This window comes from Anser cygnoides, chromosome 4 (assembly GCF_040182565.1).
Source record: "Anser cygnoides isolate HZ-2024a breed goose chromosome 4, Taihu_goose_T2T_genome, whole genome shotgun sequence".
NCBI classification, from domain to species: Eukaryota; Metazoa; Chordata; class Aves; order Anseriformes; family Anatidae; genus Anser; species Anser cygnoides.
In genome coordinates this window covers 58048180-58072610 of record NC_089876.1, presented here as the reverse complement: position 1 = coordinate 58072610, position 24431 = coordinate 58048180, and the positions used below count along the sequence as shown (strand labels likewise).

Genomic DNA, 24431 nt, shown 5'->3' with positions numbered 1-24431 from the left:
GTTCTCTTTCAACCAAAAGCTGTATAATTTTAAATTTTCACATGATTTTTGAATGTGCTATGCTATGGTGACTCTCATCAAAATTATCTGACATAGAGCGAGGACCTTAACCTTACAGTGTGTGAGTTACTGAAAAACTATCATTCTGCTTTTAACATGGGAAAGATGAGATATATAGCAATGCAAAGCTTACAAGGCATTCTGAGGTTGAGCTAAGACCAGAAAGCAAAACTTTTTATAATTCTGACAAAAAAAAACACTCCAATGAAGAGAATTAAGCTGTAACTGAGGCTTTTGAAGATCTATTTATACAAGAAACAGTGAAGTCCTGTAGCAAGATTACTTTATGGAGTAAACGCTGGAGAGCTTTTTTTTTTTTCCACAAGTATTAATGTGGTGATACAGTCACCCTGTTTTTATTTCTTCTATTATTATTTGCATAACACTCCAGCAGAATAAACAGGCTGTGTGCAGCACTAGTTGGCTTTAAACTTAAAAAAAAAAAAAAAAAAAAAAAAAAAAAAAAAAAAAAAAAGAGGTGTTTTTACCAAACTTTCACAATAAGGTATGTTATAAATATAGTATGTGAATTATTAAAATAATAATGTAAAATCATAGCTGACACTGCTACGGAGGTTGGACTAGGGTTGGACTTCCTGGGGTCACCTCTACCGGAATAATCTTACCATCTCACCAAAATGATACTTTTTAGTTCCGAACTAGGCAGAGACCAAAAGCAGACATACACTCCTTTCTCATTACTAACCTGTTCACATTACTTCAAAGGAGTAACTATTTCATTTTAATCTACACACATAGTGGATTTAGTTCCCTAGAACCAAAAATTTTCTTATATTTTTCTTCCTTTCTCCTTCCTTATCTTCCCCTCTTGCCTTATTTTATATCTGATGTTTCTTATCTGCCTGATCTAAATCCTTACGTCTTTTCCAGTTGCAAACTTTCTTTTGCTAAATGCCCTCAGTCAATCACAACCACATTAGTAAGACCTGGTTCATCATTCTGTCCAAGTTACAATTCCTTATTTCCGGTGACCACCTTAAAAAAAAAAAAAGAGTATTTTTTTTAAGTTTTTATCTTATTTATGCTTATCTTATACATGTCTTACCATAGAATCATCATAGAATCATAGAATGGCTTGGGTTGCAAGGGACCTTAAAGATCATCTAGTTCCAACATCCCTGCCATGGGCAGGGATGTCAGTCACTAGATCAAGTTGTCCAGTGCCTCATCCAACCTGGTCTTGAACACTTCCAGGGATGGGGACGAGTACTCATGTCTGGGATTGTCCTGGGCAGGTGCAGCACCTTGCACTTAGACTTGTTGAACCTCATTAGGTTCACGTGGGTCCACTACTCAAGCTTGTCTGGGTCCCTTGGGATGGCATCCCTTCCTTCTGCTGTATTGACTGCATCACTGAACTTGGTGTCATCGGCAAACTTGCCGAGGATGCACTCGATCCCTCTGTCTATATCACTGATAAAGATATTAAATAGCACTGGTCCCAAGAAAGGCACCTTAAGGGAAACCACTCGTCACAGGCCTCCACTTGGACATGGAGCCATTGACCACCACTCTCTGGATGTGACCTTCAAGCCAACTCCTTATGTACTGAATGGTCCACCCGTCACATCCATATCTCTTCATTTCAGAGATAAGTATGTCATGTGAGAAATGACACGTGGGAAAAACCATCAAACTGTCCATTTTGATTGCATGACTTGTATCTTTATTTCCAACAACCCCCCTACAGAAAAGACATCCTCACAACAGCCAACGCAGTCACTGCTGCACAGTAAGATTCCTGTTAAGATTCCTGTTTAGAACCCACTCACTGCAATGTTAATGCAACATTACCAGAAGACTGTGGGCAAGCAGACAACTGGTCACATTCTATTTGAATAATAAAAACAGTCAGTATTTTTACTAGCTTTCCTCTTTGCTACATCTTGTGGTTGTTGGATTTGTCTGTCAGATGTATTTTTAGCATGTGTTTAAGTTTTCTGGTGTATAGACTGACTCTTATTCTGATTTTGGAGAAGTCACACCACAAAAGAGCCTTGAAAATTGCACTGATCACTAAACACCACTGCATTACAAAAACTAACAATATTAGCACGGTTCGCAAGTTAAAGAAAAGATGTTAAGACAGATGCCAGCTGCATAATCACAGAGCAATTATTAGTGCTTGGAGACAAGAATGATATTTGTGAATACAAGTAACTAACGATTATTTTATGCTGGTCATTATAAAAGAAAGAGTAAAAAAAAATAAAAAATAAAATAATATAATAATAAAGCCTACCAAAGGACTAAATGGAAGTATAGAGAAGCTGGTGGAACAGTGAAATTAACACATTTCTTATTAATACATAAACTTGCCCCACCAAAGGCACTGTCAAATTACATTGTATCATTAATAAATTTGAACAAATTTCTTTAAAGTTCATCTATTTGACACTTCCTCTCAACAGAACGTCTGAAAAAATCTGGGCCCCACACATCATGATGGACACTAAATGATCACTTTCTCTCCCTGCTAGATCTGGAAACATATGCTGCCACTTGTCAGTCATCTCAGGGTCAGCCAAAAGCCAGCTGACCTGCTCTGAGATCTCCATTAATTTTTAAAAAGTGTTTACTGATTGTCGCAAAATGGATTTAAAAAAGCATCAGTGAGCAGACAAGGACAAACACTTGCAATTAAAGTTTTGGATGGAGATAAAAATATTCTGATAAGGTAGGAAATAGTGGCCTCTGCGGTCTTGTATGATTATATCATTTATCCATTAAGGTGATTATCCATCTGTGAAAATAGTGTGTCACTTACCTTAATTTAGAAATACATTTAGTGTTTACATGAACTCCTTTGTAAAGTGTTTTTATCCTCATAGCAACTACTGGACAGAACTACAGTTTTGTTTTGTTCTTTTGGATTATTTTTGATTCTCTGTTTCATAACAGCGCTCTATTACACAGCAGTTAGGATCTCAAGCAGGACTGTGAACACCAGTCGGATACTGAGAGTCAGCTTCCTTCAAAAGGGACGTCCCTTCTAATTACTGATGGCATGCACAGTAGGTCTCTGCCTTCTGTCTCTTTACTACAGCTGTATAGATCTTAGGCATAGTGATTGATATCTGATGACATAATTCCCTCATGTTCACAAACCCTGTATAGCGCTTTGCACTGAAGGCTAAGCAGTAAGGACTGTGTAAACGGACAGAAGGTGTTGGCATCCTTCAGTTTTCTGGAAATACGTCTGCAGTTTCAGCAGAAATGTTTGAGTGGATCAAAGTAATGACCAAGAGCAAAGAGAAGATGAACTAAAGTAACTAAATCAGGAAATGAATGACAAAATAGTAAGGCAAAATGCAGAAAACATTCTGAAGTAGTGCAATAAATTCACAAGATTTCTAAAATGCTGTGGACTACATGATCAAAAAAAAAAGTATTTTGACATGCAACAGCCATAGCAGTAATAGACAATCAGCTAGTTATGTAGTCACATTTTAACTTTTTTAGCCTCTAAAAGATCAGGGGGAAAATTCAAACATTTATATTTCATATTACATTTATTAATCAATTACAGATAAAGAAATGGAAAAGAAGCTCAATAAGCTCATAATAAATGGTGCAGATGGTGCCCCACATCAGGCAGGATATGTTATGGCTTAAGCTGACTTTAATGCCCAGTTGGAAACAAGCTTTGATGTGTAAGAAAAGTTCATGGGTTGACCAAGAACTGTCCAGGAAAATGACTAGTGAAGGCTACATCTGTGCAAGTGTTTTTACACTCAAAGTGGCCCTAACAAAATGTGAACTTCTTGCTAACTCTGATATGAAATATCTAGCATATTACTTGATCACATTGCAGAAGCAAAAGCATTTTCCCCAGGGTCAGGAGAGAAAAGCAAAACACCAAAGATGAAGCCTAAGCTAGGTGATAGTGCTAAATTCCACGTCTTTTAATTTTAACAATTTTGAAAAATAAAATATTAATAATGTAACCGAGTAAAAGGCAAAAGCCCAAAAGCCTTGAGCAGAGCCAGCTCTGCTCACGTGATACATTTGACTAAACAACGTGTGAAAATTACAGGCTTGTTTGGAGCACCTGCTTATGAAGCATAAATAAATGATTTAAAGAAGGAAATAAAACATTTCCAGTGACATATTTTAAGCAAAACCAAAATTAAATGATGAGAATTATTTTCTTTTTTAAATTACATTCAGAGAAAAAAAAATACTAAGGTCATTAAAATATCACTATCTTTCTGTAATCCATTTAGTTGTAATTTTGTAAATAGTAAATGCTTTGGTGAAAAAAAAAAAATATATATATATATAAAACATGGGCTGCTAATCTGTTCAATTATAGATAATATTAATGATTTTATTGCTTCTTTATTTTTTCTCTCTGGAGTTTATAGCTTATTGAACTTTTCCAGTACTTCTGAATAATGTGACAAAACTGCTGCTTGTTTGCTCTGCTCAAAGAGAAAATGTTTAATATGAAATCAAACTCTGTTAAGATACAGAACATATTCATAAGTAACCTGAACTCTCTCAAGTTAGATAACAATTCCATTTCCATATATTCTGTCAGAAGACCAGATGTTATCACTACATCTATATTTTTATCTGTAAGTAAGATTTACATATACCTAGTATTTGCCATTGCTGTATTTTCTATTCAAATTTGATATAGGAACTCGAGAGTTGAAAACAGAATATTCAGTGCATTTTTTCTGAATACTGTTAAAGAGATCTCAAAAATAGACAAAGCAACAAATAAATGATCAATGAGTGAATGTAAAAGTAATCTTGTCCTTGGAGTTTTTAGTTGGTCAGTCTCTTGATGTCTGTATCTATTCGTCTGAACAGATCTTTTACTGGTGAAAATGCATTAACATTTAATCATTTTGTTTCCTTCAGGTTGTATCAGTGAAAATTAAATTGTGTTTGGTGCTAGCAGTTACCTTCTACTATCTGCCACATTGATGTGAACTGTAACTTTGGAAACAGACCAAGAAAAAATATCAAACCCAGCATCCTAAGAAACATGCAGTTATACTTCATAACAGGGTTTTGTTACAATGCACTTTCATGTGGTACATCATGCTTTTGTGTATCTAGCTTTTGTACCAAATGCTAAGTGAACATGAATATTTCTATAACTTCACATGGCAGGTAAAGGATAAGGAATAAAATGTACATTGGCTGCTAAAAATCCCCAAGAAGAGGGTAAGCATATGGTAGCAAAGCAGTATGTGGTTTCAAAAAGAGTATTTCAGGCAGAAGAAATCACTTATGCTAGGAGGTTAAGGAAGTGACTATACTTATGTTAGAACTGTGGAAACATTAAATATGAATGAAATGCAGAAATAGCCTAAGGAAAGGTAGTTACAGGCTAGAAGCAAAGGATGCGACATAAAAGAGCTCTAGGAATTAAGAACAATGGTAACAGTAGAGACCAAGAGAGCAGCATCTAGGATTTGTAAATGAGCTCTGCCAAAAGAGAAAAGAAATGTTCATTGGATTAGAGCCAGTGAGGGACAAAGACAATACAGAAAAGTTTGGAAAAAGAGTAATGTATTCTAGAACCAAAATACCTGTGTCAGCTATACTCTAGATTACGAATTTCAGAGTGTCAAGAACAGAGACAGAAAATGGAGAGTGGCAAAAACTGAGTCAGAGAAAGAAAAAGGAGAAGAAAAAGGACCAAAAGCAGACCATTATACAAATATTAGCTATTGAGTAACTCCTCTGTGGCAAAGAAAGCATTTGGATACTTGAGAAGTATGCATTTAAAAAGAACCGGTTTTACCACATAGAAGTTTAGAGGACAAGAATATTGACAAAAATTGCTCTGCATTCTGCTGGACAGAGCAAACACAGAAGCAAGCTGTGGGCTGAAAGAAGTGGGATAAAAATTCCAGAGGATAAAAATTATGGACCATGTCCTGTGCTTAATTCATGACTGAAAAGGTGATATTGAGCCACCAGCTGGAGGTCCCAGTTTGGTCTGTTGAGGGATTCTTAGCAGCCTCAGGGAATTTCTTTCCTATATTGGCCCCCCACTGGTCACTACACCAATGAAAAGAATGAGCTACAAAAAAACAGTCTGGCAACGTCCCTCCTTCCTAATGAGGAAGAAGTTCATAATGGTCATATATTAAATGCCATTGTTTTTTAAAAGACTAGCACAATGAACTGTATAGCTAATGCATGGAGAGATTTCAGTATACCTTATCATACATTGTGGAGCACGTACATGAGAATTAGGCCATTTCTTAGATAGGAAATCGCATTTCCTGTCGTCATTTTTCTTCAAGGTGGAAATTTCTGCTTTTACCATTTTATATTTAGGCCTTGTTTTGCATTTTAAAGCAGTTACCATCATAAACTATCTTAAAATGTGTAATAGTGTATTTAATCTCAACTGCAATGAAACCAGAAAGCCAAATAAAATGCATAAAATAAGTAATTGAAAAGGACTTGTTTTCCTAATGTAAAACAAGCTGAGTGAGTTTAAATAGTCTAAATAGTCATTACAGTCTGACTGTGATGTGTTCTTTCCTCTACACTTGCTGCAGCATTTCTTGTATTATTATAATGGTTTCTAGAGCAATAAATTACAGACACAGAACCAACTGCTGAAAAGTGTAGGCGGCTCACACAGCATGATGCAAATCACACTGTTGGATGCTGTTTCTTTGTAACAACAATTCCATTAAAGTCCACGTGATTTTGCCCACCATAACACAATTTCCCCACACGGCACAGCGGCTGCTGCAGCAGTGGAACATGGAGGTTTGCAGTGCCGAGGCAAGCAGCCAACGCTTTGCAAACAACTATTTTGCTGCTTGAACTCCGTGTGCACGTGGCGTCTCCCAGTAATTATGCACATCTATAAAGTAAGCAACTACATGGTCAAATTCGGTTACCAAAGGGCTGGCCATCTGACAGCTGTTCAGCAGATTATAAATCACTGGTTTCACAGTCTAATTCTAGGAGAAGTGGTGAAAACATCACAGCCCCCCTCGGAAGGAGCACCACTCGACAAACAGAAGACATAGCCTGAGTCATCTGATGAGGAAAAGAATAACAGTACTGTTAGCTTCTAAACCAAATTTCACTAAATGATGAGAAATGACTGATTCCAAAGAGCTACTCTGAGTATTCCAGCAACCCAGATGTTAGTATCTCTTGGTTTCTCTTTGCTACATAAATTTAAATGTTCAGTAAAGATATATTTTTGAATGCCACTTTATTTCAATAAAAATGAGCTAATAAAAAGGGAGTTTGAATTCCATTTCTTCTACGACAAAAAGTTAGTATCAGTAGGCTTCATATGACATGGAATTAGAGATGTGACAAAAATGATGAATATCATGTAAAACTTGGCAGCTACAAACTAATTTTGAAAAAAAGCCAAACTGACTTCACAAGTTCATCTGGAAAAGATTTCTCTTTGAGAACATATGGCTTGCAACTGTCCATAAAACTTTTATTTTGCACCACAGAAGATGATATTTATAACATGCATAGTGTGTACATTTAAATAGGAGAACCAGATGTAACAATCTACATCTCAGGCTGTGGGAGAAGTCGCAGGAATCCTTGCCTCAGGACCAGCAGGCAGAGAAATGGAAGCGGGATGTTTACTACCCGTGCTCCAGTGGTATTAGACACCTGACTGCACCTTGTACAATGTACAGGTAGCTTTCTGGGGAGAAAACCCGAATTCTGGAAAACAATCTTCATGCTTCGTTCTGTGGAACCTTATTCTCCTCCCATCCTCCAGAAATCCCTTCGCATTATTACCTACTTCTGCAACTGGCTCCAGGGGTGGTGGTGCTGGTTGTATATTAACCCCTGGGCACTCTACATCAGCCCCTAATTAGCTCAGTTCACAAAAATTAATGGGCATTTCTCATTATCATCTTTTCTGATTTGATATCATCCAGCACTGCTTCATCAATTCAGTTTTAATTCATGGAAAATGTAGTTGAAAATGTTGCTTTGTGACATAAATACATCTTTTCTTTCTTGTTTAGTGACAGAATTTTCATGATCTGACAATAATAATGCTGCTTCTATTCATCACTAAACTGCATTATCACAGTAACTCTATAGTTGTAGCAGAAGTATCTTTCACAGCAGTTACAAATAGTTCATCAGCATGCTGGGGGAGGAAAGAGAAGGGGAAAGAAGGGGAAAGAGGGAAGATGAGGCAGGGCAGGGCAAGGCAAAAAGAAAGTGGTATTTTAAAAAGAGAATTAGGACAAAAGATACAGAAATGTATAGTCTGGGAAAGATTATTGGCTGAGCCTTCCATGTGTATTTTCTACCATTCAGCAGATACTCCGGTCCCTCTTTTTTTTTCTAAGTGCTAATTTTATCAAGTGTAACTTCCTCTTAGGTTGTAAAAGTTACTCATCTTGTCATAACTGGCACAATTGTTTTAGCAGCAACACCTTAAAGATACAAACTTCTTATAGCAATGTTTGGTGCATCTTCATTTTGCTTTTGCTTACTGAAAATCCTGTATTACCTTCAGAGGCTTATGTTTTACCAGAGTGGAGGCACTTGCAAGAACTGGGAAGAATGGAAATGTCAGGATTATTTTCTGTGTTGTATTGATCACAGGTTGTAAAGTATTAGACTCTGTTTTGATTTTTGCTGCTTATTGTTTGGTTTAGTTATCAATTATTATTCAGTTTACCTTCCTTTTTACAGACTTTTATCTTTTCTTTATACTACCAATATAATTTATTAACAATACTCAAAATCACAAGGTTTAACAATGGTTATGAAAGAAAACATGAAGAAAACAAACAAACAAACAAAAAAAACCACCTTCATCAGTGGCTAAGAAACACAGATATGATTAAGTGTGATTTGCGTATTTCCCCAGTAATGATCCTGCTGTGGATCTCTTGGTATAATTTATGGCAGGTTGCAGATTACTCAGTTTATGCTGGCTGCTAACAGATTTAAAAGGACACCATATCATTCACGAATCAGAAGGATATAAAGGAATCTTTCTTGTAATACCAGCCTTTGCCAGGCTCAAGGAAAGCCTTAAAAATAGACTTTCAGTTAGATATTGATTTATCTGGGGGGTGGGTGGGATGGGATGGGAAGGGGAGGCACTTTCCATTGCAGTGCAAGTGGGGCAGATGTTTTGTCACACAGCAGGGTACCTGTACAGACTCCTACAACTGCAGCTGCTTACAGCCAGACACTGCCTGCTGACAAAAGAAGCGAAGTAGCCACTCTTCTGGGTCAGCTATTCCTGGTCTCACAGCCATAACTAGCAAGTGATAAGGCATGAGGCATCAGCCCTACGCTTGAGAATTTATCACTGTGCTGTTTTAGTGTGTTACAATTACAGTAATTTCTAAAATGAAAAAGAAATAGAAAATAAATATTTAAAAAAAGCATTTAATTAATCTGAAAATGGCAAAAGAGCAATTAAAATCGTCGATGAATCTCTATCTTTTATTACGGATATATTTCCCAGATATTTTTCTTATCACTTCTTGATTTGGATAATACAAAAATGTCAGCTATCATCAAATTCTGCATTTAAAAGTTAATCTTTCATTAAAAAAAAAAAAGAAAGAAAAGGGTAACTAAAACAAAAAATAGGAGAATCACAAATAAAACTTTTAAAAGGCATGTTCAATGCAACTCATTTTCACAAAGACCTACAACAAAGTTTTACCACACATCAAAATAAATAAAAAAATCCATAAAGATCCTCTGAGTTTCAGAGTTCAAGCTGACATTCAATTTATTGTAAAAATTTGGCTACATCAAATATAATTTGCCAGAAAACAGAGGAAGAAAGAAAGGACAAAGAAGAGGAACTTTAAAGTGTTTCAGAATCCTTGAATGAAGCACAACTGCAATTTGAAATGATGAATTTCTGTCTGATTACTTTCAAGAGGGAAAGCGTGGTTCCATGGCATCACAAAGTAAAATACAGTTAAGATACTGCAATATTGCAATTAATATTTGCTCTAAACATGAAAACTCTGAAATGATTACTGCCAAAAGCACTGGAGACTGAACTGTGAAGATCATGTACTATTTATACGTGGGAAGTGTTTATATTTGGGAAAAACCATAGATTCCCATATTAATAAGGATACTAAAAGATACAGGTCTGTCCCATCTCAATCATCCAATCCCTAGCAATAATAATATCTTTTGAAGGAAAATACTGTTGTTTTTTTTTTTAATTTGAAATATTATTGTCACTGATACACTCACAACTCATATAAAACGGAATGTCTGGGATGGTAATGCAGCAGTTACCAGTGCTACAGAAAGAGGCAAAGCAAAAGAAATTATTTTAAAAGGAGTAATTCAATTTTCCCTGTGTTTTAAGGAATCCATGAAACTGCTATGAAAGATATTAGAAAGACAGGAGGTGAGATGTTGATTTCCAGATGGAAATGCACAAGGAAATATTTGAGTGCTCAGCACTGACGTACAACAATCTCGAAATGGATTCACTCACCGAGACCAGATGGGCAGAAAAATAACATGAGTTCTGTACGCCAACATAAATGGAGTAGGGTGAGGAAAGAAACAGAAGGGGTAAGAACTACTGAAAATAACTACGACAGCAAGGTTTATAAAGCAGGAGAATAACAAAAGGTCATCCTCATGGAAGTCAAGCTGGTAAGATTTTGAAATCCCTACACAGGGTGTTGTTGCACTCTACAAGACCATGGAGAATTTCCTGCAGCCGACATGGTTCTTCCTACAAGTGATGAAAAATGTTACTTATTTTTTAACAATGTTTATTGATCAATAAAATAGCGAGGAGGGACTTAGAAGGCTAGAAGTCAAATGCTATAACAATTAATATTTAGACAATTGGTCTGCAATATATAATTCTTCTGTGAGGAATCAAGGCTCCTGCTGCAGGCCGCAGGAAGTCTTCAAATCAAGGCACAAAATTCAAATACTGAGCTGGGGTCACTGAGGGGAAACCCAGTGTATGTGCAGGCATTTACAGCCAGATTATGGGGAAATGCTGACAGGCTATTTGAAATTTCTCTTAGAGACCTACAATCTCAGAGCATAGTGCTATTGGCAGGTTCCTGCTTCAGGGTGGGATCTTAACTCCAAGAGCATCTTTAAGACTTGATCCATTTTTTCCAATGCTGAGGAAGAGGACAGTCATTTCTTTTTTCTCAGTTCTATTTCAGGAGGATGCATTCCCCTTCTGTTTAATGCGTGTTCTGGGAAGAAAGAAGTGTGTCTGTTTATTTGTGGAATTGCCCTGGGGAGAGGAAGCAAGGAATATAGAGGTGTTGACTGGTAGTACTTTTCATGTAGTTATTGCATGGAAAAAAGGAGTGCTGAAAGCCAAGCCTCTTTATTTCTGCCCTATATCAGGCTATTTCTGCCTTGTCATCAGGCTACAAATTTTAACTTGTATTTCCCATTTTGTTGCCCCAAGGAGCCTTGAATTCTGTTCTGCACACTGCATAATCTTCAGAGGAGAGGAACAGTTTTCATTTGAGTGTCTCAATACATAAACAGCATGTGACATCTAGTGTTTATGGTATTCTTTAAGAAGCCAGATGTAATCCTAGAAGCTTTGTTGGATGGATGGCCTTCTTGAACTTAGGCTCCCTAAAATTGCCAAGACATGAACTAGACACAGTTATTCAGTTCTCTCAGAACAAGCCACTTTTTTTTTTTTTTTTTGTTCAAAGTAACATGAACTTCAGTTACTTTAAACTTTAAGTCAAGAAACGGTGTATTTGGAATTAAGGTGCTGCCAGAGTCAGGCAGTAACTGCAGAAGGATGTTCAGAAATACATATTGCATGCAGGGCCTTCAGTTTTTTCTAAGAAACATTTTGGGTACCTTTGCGTGGACCATGGTCTAATACCTTAACATGCTACAGAGGTCAGGAAATATGCCTCAGACAATGCCAGAAAAAATTATCTCTTCACTATTTACACCACATACACTTAGGATAATAATTGCATCTGTCGAAGGGCTCAGTTAAGCATGTGCAGATTTATAGAGATCCTAACACTACCATGTAGCATGCAGCAGGAATCTAAAAAATTGTAATATCATCCGACTTGTTAAGGAAAGACACACTTCCATAAGCAGCATGTTTATAAAGCAGAACTTTCTGTGGCTTTCATTATGTCTAACATCTAAGGAAATTCCAATCATATCTCCAAACATAATTAAGCTCTTTTTACTCCATCTATGTAACTGGGACACTAATTTGGATCTCTCCCTTCTGCTCAGACATCAATTTCCAGGGAACTTTCAGGAACATCCTTTCAAATTTCCATTCTATTCCATTATTTGTCCAAAAGTGGTCAAAAGGGTCAAAAATTTTGATGTATTTAAAGCATGATGTAAAAATCTAACATAAAAGTAAAGGTTACTTATTATCAGTTGGTAGAGGAAGCCTTGTGGCTTTTTAATCCAGACAGTGGAAGCATGTTGTCCAAAGTCTTGCTATATTCGATGTCTCCCATGCATATCAATTAACAGTTCACTGTTAGCAAAAGTGTGAAAACACACAAAGCATAAGATAATTTCAGGTGCCAGATTTCTCGCTTCAGGGCTGTGCATGAAAAATTTAACAATTCTTAGGTAAGCATTTATCCTAAAAAGCACTTTCCTCTGTAAAGGTTATGCTTGGACAGAAATTTTAGGTCCATACCACATTTTCATTTTACGACATCATTTTATACCATTTGAAAACATTCATCATTGTTATTTCCAACCAAACTTTGTTATAAGTACCATCTTTTTGTTATTTAGGTCATTAAAATACAACTTCTTTGTTACCTGGTGCAAAGACATAAGAAATATATTGTAGATATGCCACTGTTATAGAAAGGGGGTAAATTTTAATTTTTCTGTGAGATTTTTCTTAGTGCGATTTTTGCCAATTAAGACAGTTTTTTATTAGAGATCATGCAAATTTCATCAAAAACATCTTACTACTACTTATCTTGTGCCTGCTTACTTTAAACACATTATAAAATGGACTATGTTTTAAATTATTTCTCTTGTGCATTAAGTATTTCCTTTGCTCACTTCAAAACCAAATTGTTCATATGAAATATTCTAATCTTTGAACCAGATACAATAATGCATATGCAGTTAAGAAGAATAAACTGATATTAATTTATCTCTTGTTATTTTAACAACAGTTCTTATACCTATTTATTTCGGTTCTGAAAATACTGGGTGATGGTTTTCACAGGGGCAGCCATTCTTTTCAGTTTCAGATATGCAATTACAAAACAAAAATATATAAATACAAGACCAATCCTCTAACCATATATTTGCAAGGACATGCATCGGCCATAGGACGGGTATCCTCTGGGAAGGTAGCCTTACCTTTATCAGTTGTTTCACTGATTACAAGGAGCATATGCCTTGCATGCTTCTATTTCTTATCCATGCAAAGACCTTCCTTATGTTATAGTTGCTTAATTTCCCTAAAAGCCTTTGACAAGGGTTTTCTGAGAAAGCCTTGTGGAAATCCATATATGCGCTATCAACTAGGCCACAGAGACCAAACTTATCCAGTCCGAAGACATTAATCCACATACTTTGATTTTTAAAAAAATCACATTTAATCATACATACACAAAAAATAGACACGTCTAGCAAAAAAAACCCTACTGAATGAAAAAAAATTACCGTGTTTTTATTGGAATGATATGTAAACCTCTGTTTTAAATTTATACGCACCATATTTCAAGAAAAAGGCTATTGGTTGCACTATAACTGCTATGAGAGGTGTGAATTTAAGAATAATACACTAGTCAGTCTTCTAAAACTGACTATAAATAGCTTTTAAAGTAATGTTAACGTCAGTATAGTGCAGGAAAGCTCATAATTTTGGTTAAGGAAGAATAAGCTTTTAGTATGTAAATTAGTAAGAAAAACGTTTTGAAGAAATGCATCAGGTTAGAGATGTAAATGAGGCCTAAAATGTCTCATTAGGTTTTGAATTGCCCTTTTCTTTGTTGCAATTTTTTTTTCTTTTTGTTTTCTAAGCATTATAAATCTTGTGGGCTTTGGGGGTAATTTTCTTGCTTGAGTAAACCAGCAAGGGCTTTTCCAATAATAAATTAGTAAATGCTTCTCCAAACTCAATTCTGCATGAAAATATAGAGTGAAAGGAACAGAACTATATTGTTTCATTTACAGGATTTCTTTTGTTATCCAATATTTTTGACATTATTTCTAATGACAAATGACTAATGACTCCAACAAATTCTGTAATACACTAGCTCTGATTAATCTTTTATATTTAAAGTGAAATCCAGTATCTGAAGTTTAATACAGCAAAATATACGTACAATTAACTCTATTGAAAAAGAAAAATCTGTTTGTTTGTTTTTAATTTTTATTTTTAATGTGAGACTTCTTTACTAGAAAATGGTTCTTTATTAAGAAACCCATTTAGGTTACTATATTAAACGGAAATCCTACCCATGCTGGCTAAACGTATCACTTCCAGTTCACACATTATGTGAATTACTGAACATAACTCTTTCCTGTGTTTATTTTCCCCCAGATAAAAATGTTTCAATGCCATGACATACTGTTGGTGTGAACATAGTCTTGTGTACCCCAAACTGTTATGATGTTGACTTCTACTTCAAAAACATCTAATTTTGATCAGGTTATATTACTGAAATGCTACCTGAGGTATTTATGACTGATCTGTATTACTTCAAATAACTATGTTTAAGACAGTTTATAAAAAGGTCATGAACTTGTTTCCACACAAGGCGACAAAACAAAATAAAAGCACACAAAAAAACGACCAAGAAAAAAACCTACAGTTGAAAAGGCTTATTATGTTCTTATACATTGTGTTTCAGGGTTCTATGAAAAAGAGTTGATAAAATAGCTCCAGATAACTTACACGACACAATTACATTACAGGACATTACTAAATGCATTCCTATGCAGGGATAAAAGATTATCCATATTATTGCAGCTTGCAAAATCAGAGCTTAAGGCATGCTGTCTAAACCAAATAAAACAAGAATAACTGTTCCTTAAAATAAGAGCTTCACTAGGCCAATTTTACCAAAATTCTATCATCGAGCAGAACAGTTGTAATGGTTCTAATTACTGGTGGCACTGTAATCTGTTGCTTATAAACACACACCTATCTACACAACAGAAAATGTATTTTCACAAAATACTTAAACCACATCTGCCATCTCCTTAAATAAAATTAGTCTGTTCTGTGATCAATTCAGATATTTAAAGTAAATACTATTTTTTCTTTTGATAGTAGCGGACCTTCATTAGGTAGATTGCTTGGATTCTGGTGTAATTTATTTTTCTCTTTAAAGGTACTAATCCTGTTTTTTCAGCAAGCAGAAACTTTCTCTTTGACAGATGATACTCAGTGGATTTAAGTTTCTTCCTTTTTTCTTCTTCCCTTCATGCTTAGCAAATAACTTGGAGCCTTAAATGAAAAATAGATATGAGAGATTGCAGTAACTTCTATGACTCTGGCCGAGTGCTAAGAAATTGTTTCCTTTTTTTTAGCTAATTGCCCACTTCCAAGGAAAATTCTTTCTCCCATGAAATCTTTGCCTGGGGACCATGGCATAGTAGGTATCTAAGAAATGTGCGTACTTCCAAGTCAACGCTATCAAGAATGTTTGACTGATTCTCAAACAGTAAAATCCTCAGATGGTATAAAATTTTACAGTTTATCGACTGAAATTTGCTGTATCACCTTTAGTGACTCTGTCTAGAGGGCCTGTGGCTGTTGCTTGGATATAATGGAATATGAAAGTTTAAGAATATAAATTAATCCTTTAATGGTCTTGGAGTTCGAGTTGCTAATGTGGAAACAATCAATACTTACTCTTCCGAGCTAAGAGAGAAGACATAATAAGATTATGCCCCTGCAACCTCTAGCATTTACTTTTTTTCATAATCATATTGTAGTGCAAAGATATGAAAAGAATCTGGGAAATCTTGTCAGGTACATTTTAAAATGTTCCTTTGAAAACAGTAGGAAACCTTTTAAAAATAAATCATGCATATTTTAGCTCTGGACCAGCAGAAAGGTTTGGATGAATAAAACTTCACCACTGCAGACTCTTTTCTGATGGTTTGGGAGTTAAAGGACATTACTCCTTTACATCAGTGTATGCCCCAGCTATTACAGGAAACTGAAACATACAGAGATACAATTAATACGGTTCCTAAACACAAAAATATTTTTCTCCTTCTTTCTGTTTCCTTTGCAGAATCAGTTGCTCTTGTTCAACCTGCTGGATGTATCCATTTTTCTAACAGTCCATCACTGGTCATTCAAGTTACCTTGCCAAGATAACTTGAACCTCAACCGCATGGCAAGCGGTGGCTGTTCCTGCAGCCAGCTACAGAATGCTCTCCCCCATCTTTTCCTGTATTTCCCAATGTGAATATATGAGGTTTCAATGCCTATTCTTATGATTTGCTGGAAAGAAAAAGATGCCCAATCTTGTAATCAAAGGAAAATATTCTTTACTGCTGTTGAAGTTTTTATACCTCAAAAACAGAAAAAGGACAGTACAGGATGTGGTGAGATCATATGCTTAGTGCATAAAGGTTCAGGATGACAGATGTAAACTGAATTCCATGGTTAGTGCTAATTAACTATTCTCATCTGTAGAATCCTACCACTAGACTTTGTGCTCCATGTTCCTTCACCAAAGCCCCAAAACAGAGAATCTCAGATTGTGTTAGACATTTTCTTCTTTCATCTCTTTTTCTGGAATGAACAAAAACATACTAGGTACTAATTTCATATTAGGAAAAATTTTAGGACTACTGCAATTTTTGACCTATATATAGAAAGATTTTGACCTATATATATATAGATTTTGATCTGTCCCTCTCTATATAGGTACACTAATTAATTCAGAAGTGGAGCTCACTCTGTGAATCTCCAGGAAATTAATCACTTACAGTAATCACAGTGAATATAGCAAGGATGCTCGATTTTGGATACTAGGAAGCAAAGATATGTGTGAAGGATCCTTCAGGTTGATACATTAATTGCACTGAACATTCCTTCATGTCTGCTGTTTCAGTGCTGCCACAGAAGCATGTGAAACTGTTCACAGCATTCACAACTCTTTGGTTTTGATACCACTAAGGTCTGCCACGTTAAGTCATGTTTTTAACTTGTCACAAGGAATCAACTTGCAGGAAACCTCATACGTGCAAATGGTTCCATTTGCTGTTCCAATACTGACTGGTTCCATTTTTTTTCCTCTGTCTTCACTAGTACCCATGGCTTTCAAGCCACCAAGCAGAAGAGGCAGAATGTCTCTTGCTCAGAAATTCATCATACCTTATTCTTTTAACGATAGTGAATAATATAGAACACTTTAATTCCCCCAGTTTGCATCTCTCGAATTATTTTTTTTACAAATTCAACTCTTAGACAAATTGATAGAGTCCATCACTGTGTGTTAAGTGCCAAAAGCTCTATAATTTTCCTTATAAAAAAAAAAAAAGAAAATGTGATGGGTTCATTTTAATTTTAATGAATATAATTATAATAAATTATGTTAAGAATTAGTATAGATATGAGTACAGTATTTTCAGTCACAGTGATTAGTTTTACAAGCAGCTTTGCTTTGATGAGAACCAAACATATGAAAGTCACTGAAGGGATTTTCTTCCAGTATCAAAACATTTTGTCATTAGAAAGTGTTATGCACTTTACAGTAACATCCCCATTTAAATTTAACTAACAGCTACATAAAAATACTTCACACTCTGAATTGAAAAAATATTCACTACACTCACTGAAGATTCTGCATAAGCTCAGGCATTCAAGATCCACTCCTGATTCCCCTATACTGATCAGATTTACTTAAATTGCTATCTTCAGCCTGTGAAAACCAGCACAAGTCTACAACAGAAATTTATATCGGCATACAGGCAAATATATGTTTATATACACCAGCAGACCAGAATTAAGAGTACTACTGAACAAATTTATCTCATTATAAATTTTAAGAAATTTCTATCATCACTAATACTCTGGGGAAACACTCATCCAGTCTTTTTATATTAAACCAGCCAATAATTCTGATACACATTTAAAAGATACAGTCTTAGAATAAGCATCAGGATCACTAAACAGGTACAAATGGCCTAGCATCTTTTGAGACAAGACCTTCAGCTGAAATCACTGATTTCATTAGGTGTGTGCTATTTAGTAGCTTACAGAAGGCAGACAAATGCTCAGAGATGGCAATTGGAAAAAGTAGATAATCAGATACAAGGTATTTGCAGTTAAGGATTACGGTAAACAAGTGTTAATTTGGTAATATGCAGGTTGTGAAGCATGGATTTCCTTGCTATGAACTCTGTGGATTTTATTCTTTGAAATGCTAACTTCAGTTACTGTAACAAAAAACATTAGTCCAAAAAGGTATTAGTTAAAGGGGAAAAGAACAAAAATGACCCACAGTGAATTTTCCGTAATGAAGATGTTCTTGTAAAGCATAAGAAATACTCTATATACTTGGAGGGAAAAAAATAAAAAATAAAAAACCCACCAATCTGAATGCTTTAACGATCTAGGAGCTACGAGCAGTGGGATTTATTCCCACTTGTCTTCCCTTCTGCCTTTTTCTCAGTAGCAGTACATTACCCATGCTCCAAAAAACGGCAGGAGTTCCAAGTTCAACTACGGTTTTGCCCCTCACAACACGACAAAAATGCTACCCAAACCACATCCGTAACATCTCACATAAGGTCAAGGATATTCATACATAACAAGCTTTCTTGGAGGGGCTAGTTTGATGTTGTCTAATGTACCTGTGCACAACAGCGAGTCTGAAACAAGATATCAAATTTATCACTAAGTCAGTGGAAGCTGGACCTTGTAAAGGAGAAGCACAGCCTCGCAGGAAAAGAGTTTGACTGTTGCATTCATAAGCACCCCTTGCTGGCTACAGTCAGTCAAGAACTTGTCACTAGCTGTGAATGTAGCATGCTTTCACTGACACCATATCCAGCCAGGGAAAAAATATACTGATGGCCATTCTCAAAGGATCAGATGTTTAAGAAAATTTTGTAAAAAGAAATAAATAATACGATGAGCATTTTGATGTAAAGTGCAGTGTTTCAGAAGGTAATGCAGTTTCACAGCAGACTGCAGCTCCTAGTTTGACTAGTGTCACACCAACATAACAATTGTTTACAGCAATGTAAGTATAAACCCGACAGAGAAAAATCAAGAAAAACTTCACTGGAACTTCCTCACTGTATCCCAAGTGGAATTCAAATACAAATACTTCAAGGGCTACAACTAAGTGCTACAACTTTCTATTGTATCTAAACTTGAAGGACAGGCTGAAGAACAAGAGGCTTGACTCAGTTTTAACCAGGACTCTTTTCCTAGCCTCTGTTCCAAGTCAAAAGGTACAAGCACAAATAAGTTTTAGAAAGACACGGGTATGTTTACACATACATCGCACAGAACCGTGCATGTATTTGCATGTGTATCTGTGTGTGGAGAGAGAGACAGAAACAGGGAACAGGGAAAATTAAAGCTTCAGTTAGTATTAGGATGCTTACCAAAAAATTAGTTCATTCCCCATCTTACAGGTCTTAGGTTTAAGAGTTTATAGTGTTACCACTGTGATGGATAAGACCCTTTTGTGGCGGTTTATCTGCAATCCAGAACCTAATATCTGTCTAACACTAACTAGGGCACTATGCATGGTATAGGCACGTGACTGGTACTACTTACATATGCAGGGAATGTACAGCTTATTTGAAAGCAAGATACAACTGAAAAACTACTACTGCTAAATACAGTATTTTGAAGGGGTAGTAACAATGCTCCATTCAGGCAAAAGCTCAAATGGTAACTGACCCTGCATCTGTTTCCCCGACCATACAAATCAGGCAGTACTTTTCATAACATAAGCCTTTCAATTTAAAAGCAAAACAGAAAGGGTTAATAAAGGTCAGCTAAACCTGACATGTAAATCACTGAATTTTGCAAATCAGATTGTAAATTCATAATAAAAGGAAAAACAAGGAAGGACAAAGAAGTACTTAAAGTATGCTGTGACTTTTTCCATCTGTATTTCAATTTATTACTTATGAAGTACTCTTTCAAAAGTAGGAGGAAATTTTCAGTAGTACTTGCTATAAAATTTGAGATCACATTCAACCTCAGTTTATCAAAGAAAATCATTTTTATGATGCTAACTGTGCAGAACACAGTTTCAAGAACAATCTATCTTTTAAACTGCTATGATAATATGCACTATTATACTTATTTAGCATGAAGTTGGATATAGTTAGTATTAATAAAACACAGTTCACAGCAAATAAAAAAAAATCACAATGGATTTAGTTAGTCGAATTGTCAAACTGACAGGCTTGGAACTGCAACTTAAATGGAGAGTCAAAACAATCAGATCATTAAACCATAAGGCGTTCCTTACCAACAAGAAGTAAAATTGGTTGTAAAAATTAGTTCTAAAATTTAGTTGTAGAATTATCCTAAATAAGCATGGATGACTATAGCAGTTTGAAAAATTGTGTATTTTCGTCCTTGGACACTAATCCTTACCACAAGGTGCAATTTTAAAAAGAATTATCACAAAACCCTAAACATACTTTTCATAAACTTTCAATACATCTTAAGTTATGCTGCACCATGGAGTACAGTAACAGAAATAGTATGACAAATATTTTTTGGTGTATGAGATAGAACTATGCCTTCAATCTACAATAGTTGAATTTACAGCTTAGTTGACTAGATACAGCATTTTAACATTATTTTGGAGGTTTAAGAATTGCAAGAGCAACAATTCTTAAGGTATTTTGATCACTGGCACACAAGCATCTAACATACTTTGTGTTCAAGGGGAACCTTTATCCTGGATGCAAAACCGGTGCAGAATTATAATCACCTTCAAAAAGATTGCAAGCCTGTGGGTATTAAGCTTTGCACTCACCAAGCTCAACCACAAAGATTTATGCAATCTACTCTGGGACCTGACACTTATTCATAGAGCAGATCTGATAAGTGCATTCAGAGACCTTGAAGTTTATTCTCATCAGAAGTTCTGCATTTAAGGACTCAGCCATTAGACCTTTTTAGTGTTCATCAAAAGTGCTTCATTATGAGCTCAAGCACAAACACTTTACAAGCACATAATAAAGAAAAAAAATGGAAAGGAAAATGAAAGGGAAAGGGAAAAGGAAGGGAAAGGAAAAGGAGAAGGAAACGCCTTTCGCCTCTCAAAATAAAAGTCAATCTTGAAAGCTTAAAATAAGCCGTGACTTTTTTTCAGGTAGCAGTCAAGGTTTTCTTTGCTTTTGCTTATCTGGAGATAATTTCTCAAATATGTTTGCTTTCAATTCTCAGACTATCTAAGTGACAGAAGATGTGCATCCAAAGACAATAAACTGCATTTCTCTTAATTTTATGACATCCACTGAACCAGACAGTCAATTCAGCAAAAATCAGTAGTGTTGAAACGAAGTGAAAATCAACAATATCATGACTAAACTAAAAGAAAGGAGAATTTTACTGTGTATTTGCAGTTAACCATTTTCCATCCTCCTACACAGAAAGTATCATGGATCATTTATCTATAATGATTAAAAAAAAAACACAACTTTTTTTTTTTTTCCAATGGGAAACCTGAGGCATGTGAATACAATCATTGTCATGTCAGCTCTCCAAGATCACATTTAGAGCTTAAAATCAACCTTTTTAAGACTAACACAATATTTCAAGAGTAAAATTGTTTACATCTTTTTTTCTTCTTGACACATTATAACAACATTATCACTGACTCGCAGGATGGCTGAGGCTGGCTTGGCCCTCTGGGGCCCGTCTGGTCCAACCCCTGCTCAGGCAGGGCCACCTGGAGCTACTTGTCCAGGACTACGTCCAGGTGGCCTTGGACAATCTCCAGGGAAGGAGACTCCACAACCTCTCTGGGCAACCTGTGCCAGCGCTCCATCACCCACGCAGTAATGATGTGCCACTCCATGTTCAGACAGACCCTGCTATGTTCCAGTTTGTGCCCACTGCCTCTTGTCCTGGCACTGCACAACACTGAAAAGAGCCTGGCTCCCTTTTCTTTACGCCCTCCATTCAGGTATTTAGAGACATTGCTGAGATTCCCCTGGAGCCTCCTCTTCTCCAGGCCGAACAGCGCCAACTCTCAGCCTCTCCTCACAGGAGAGGTGCTCCACTACTTTATTTTTGGTGCCCTTCACCCGGCTCTTTCCAGTATGTCCAGGTCTTGCTGGGGTACTAGGGTGGCACTCCAGGTGTAGCCTCACCAGTGCGGAGGGAAGGATCACCTCCCTCAACCTGCTCGCACCACTCCTCCTAACGTAACCCAGGATACCTTAGCCTTCTTTATGATAAAGGCACATTGCTGGCTTACGGTCAACTTGGTATCCACCAGGATCCCCAAGGCCTTTTCTGCAGAGCTGCTTTCCCGCTGAGCAGCTCTCAGCAGATATTGGTGCATGGGCTTGTTCCTCCCCAGCTGCAGGACTCCTGCTGATCTACATCATTGTCCTGACAGCCCATTTCTCCAGCCTGTCAGGTCCCGCTGGATGGCAGCAAAACCCTCGGGCATATCAGCTGTTCCTCCCTGTTTTTTATCACCTGCAAACTTGCAGATGGTACACTCTGCCCCATCATCCAGGTCATTAATGAAGACATTAATTGCTGACCCCTAGGATACACTGCTAGTTACTGCTCTCCAACTAGACTATGCCCCTGGTCACCGCCATCTGCGTCCGGCCATTCAGCCAGTTCTCAGTGCACCTTACTGTCTGCTCATGCAGCCCACACTTCAACAGCTTCTCTTTGAAGATGTTACAGAGAGAAGGTTGAAAGCCTTACTACAGTCAAAGGAAACAATATTCACTGCTCTGCCCTCGTCAACCATCAAGCCAATCACTTCATTATAAAAGGTTAGTAAAGCATGTCTTCCCCTTTGTGAATCCATGCTGAGAACTCCTGATGACTTTCTTGTCATTCGTATGCCTGGAAATGGTTCCCAAGATTAGTTGCTCCATCTCCTCCCCAGGGACTGAGGTGAGGCTGTCTGACTGGCAGTTCCCTGGCTCCTCCTTCTTGCCCTTCGTGAAGATAGGAGGGATGTTTGCCTTCCTCTAGTCCTCTGGCACCTCTCCCAGTCATTATGATCCTTTGAAACTAATTGATGTCACAATGACATCAGCCTGCGTGGTCAGCAACCAAGTCCCAGCAGGGCCCACAGCCTGACTGTATGTCACTTTGCTTAGCAGCCTAACCTGATCCTCTTCCACCAAAGGTATGCCTTTCTTGCTCCAGGCTTAGCCCATGGTTTCCAGGGCTGGGAATTTCTGAAAGCTGATCTTATTAGTGAAGACTATGGCCAAGAACGCATTCAGTGCATCAGCCTTTTCCACCCCATGTGCCACCAGGGCCCCTATCCCAGTCAGCAGCAGACCCATGCTTTCCCTAGGCTTCCTTTTGCCAATTATGTATCTACAGAAGCCCTCCTCCTTGCCTTTGACATCCCCCAGCAGCATGAACCACAGCTGTGGTGTTTCAGGTTTCATAAACTTAAATATTGTAGGTGTACCTATCCAGTCTGGAAGTAGAGGGTTTTTTTTATTATTTTATTTTTATTTTTTATGGCCATATCAAACAAGGAAAAATCTGACAAAATTTGGACTGTTCAGATTCACACAACTTACACAGCTGATCAGATGTGCAAGTTCCCCTGTGAGCACTTTTTAGACAGATCTGAAAAATCTGCTCGAAAAGCAAAATAAATTTATTGCTAAGGTATGAAATGTATCATGGGAAGCACTGCTCTGAGCCATAAACTCAGGATGCTGATTTATTTTAAGTGAGGTCTTGAGTTTTTCCACTACATCTTAAACTGCAATTTTTCCCAGAGCAAAAGCCATTTCTCAACCCTATCTTCATGAATTCATGTTGCTTTTTATGAGAGGAGAAAATCTGTGAGCAATATCAGCTAATTTTTAGAGATGGAGAATACCATTTTTACGGTAACTCTAGTAGGGTGTGCTCAGAGTGTAAAAACTCAAAACAACTACAAACTCTCCATCATATAACAATGCAAGACAGTAGCCATCAAGTTAGCTCAATACTCTAATTCAGTCTTCAAGTTCAAATATTCATTATTTCTGTCAAGTGCTTATTTTGAAAGATGCTTTTTACCCTCTTTGATCTACAGTGCTTTATTCTGTGCTTTATTGCTTTGATGTTTGGTGAAGAATGGTAATTGTTATTGCAGGATAGAGGATAGCTATTTAAATGAAATACATTTTGATGAATAACCTTTTAAATTTGG

General features: G+C 36.7%; 1 protein-coding gene and 1 long non-coding RNA gene across 16 annotated transcripts in view; one reads left to right on the top strand and one right to left on the bottom strand.

Annotated features, from left to right (window-relative positions):
• Positions 1-24431, bottom strand: part of TENM3 (teneurin transmembrane protein 3) — a 1343587-nt gene that overhangs the window by 731653 nt on the left and 587503 nt on the right. The window lies entirely within an intron of this gene.
• Positions 23298-24431, top strand: part of LOC106035161 (uncharacterized) — a 29675-nt gene continuing 28541 nt past the window's right edge. The window contains exon 1 of the long non-coding RNA XR_007168849.2: positions 23298-23399. This is a non-coding gene — a long non-coding RNA (uncharacterized lncRNA). The remainder of the gene's footprint in view (positions 23400-24431) is intronic.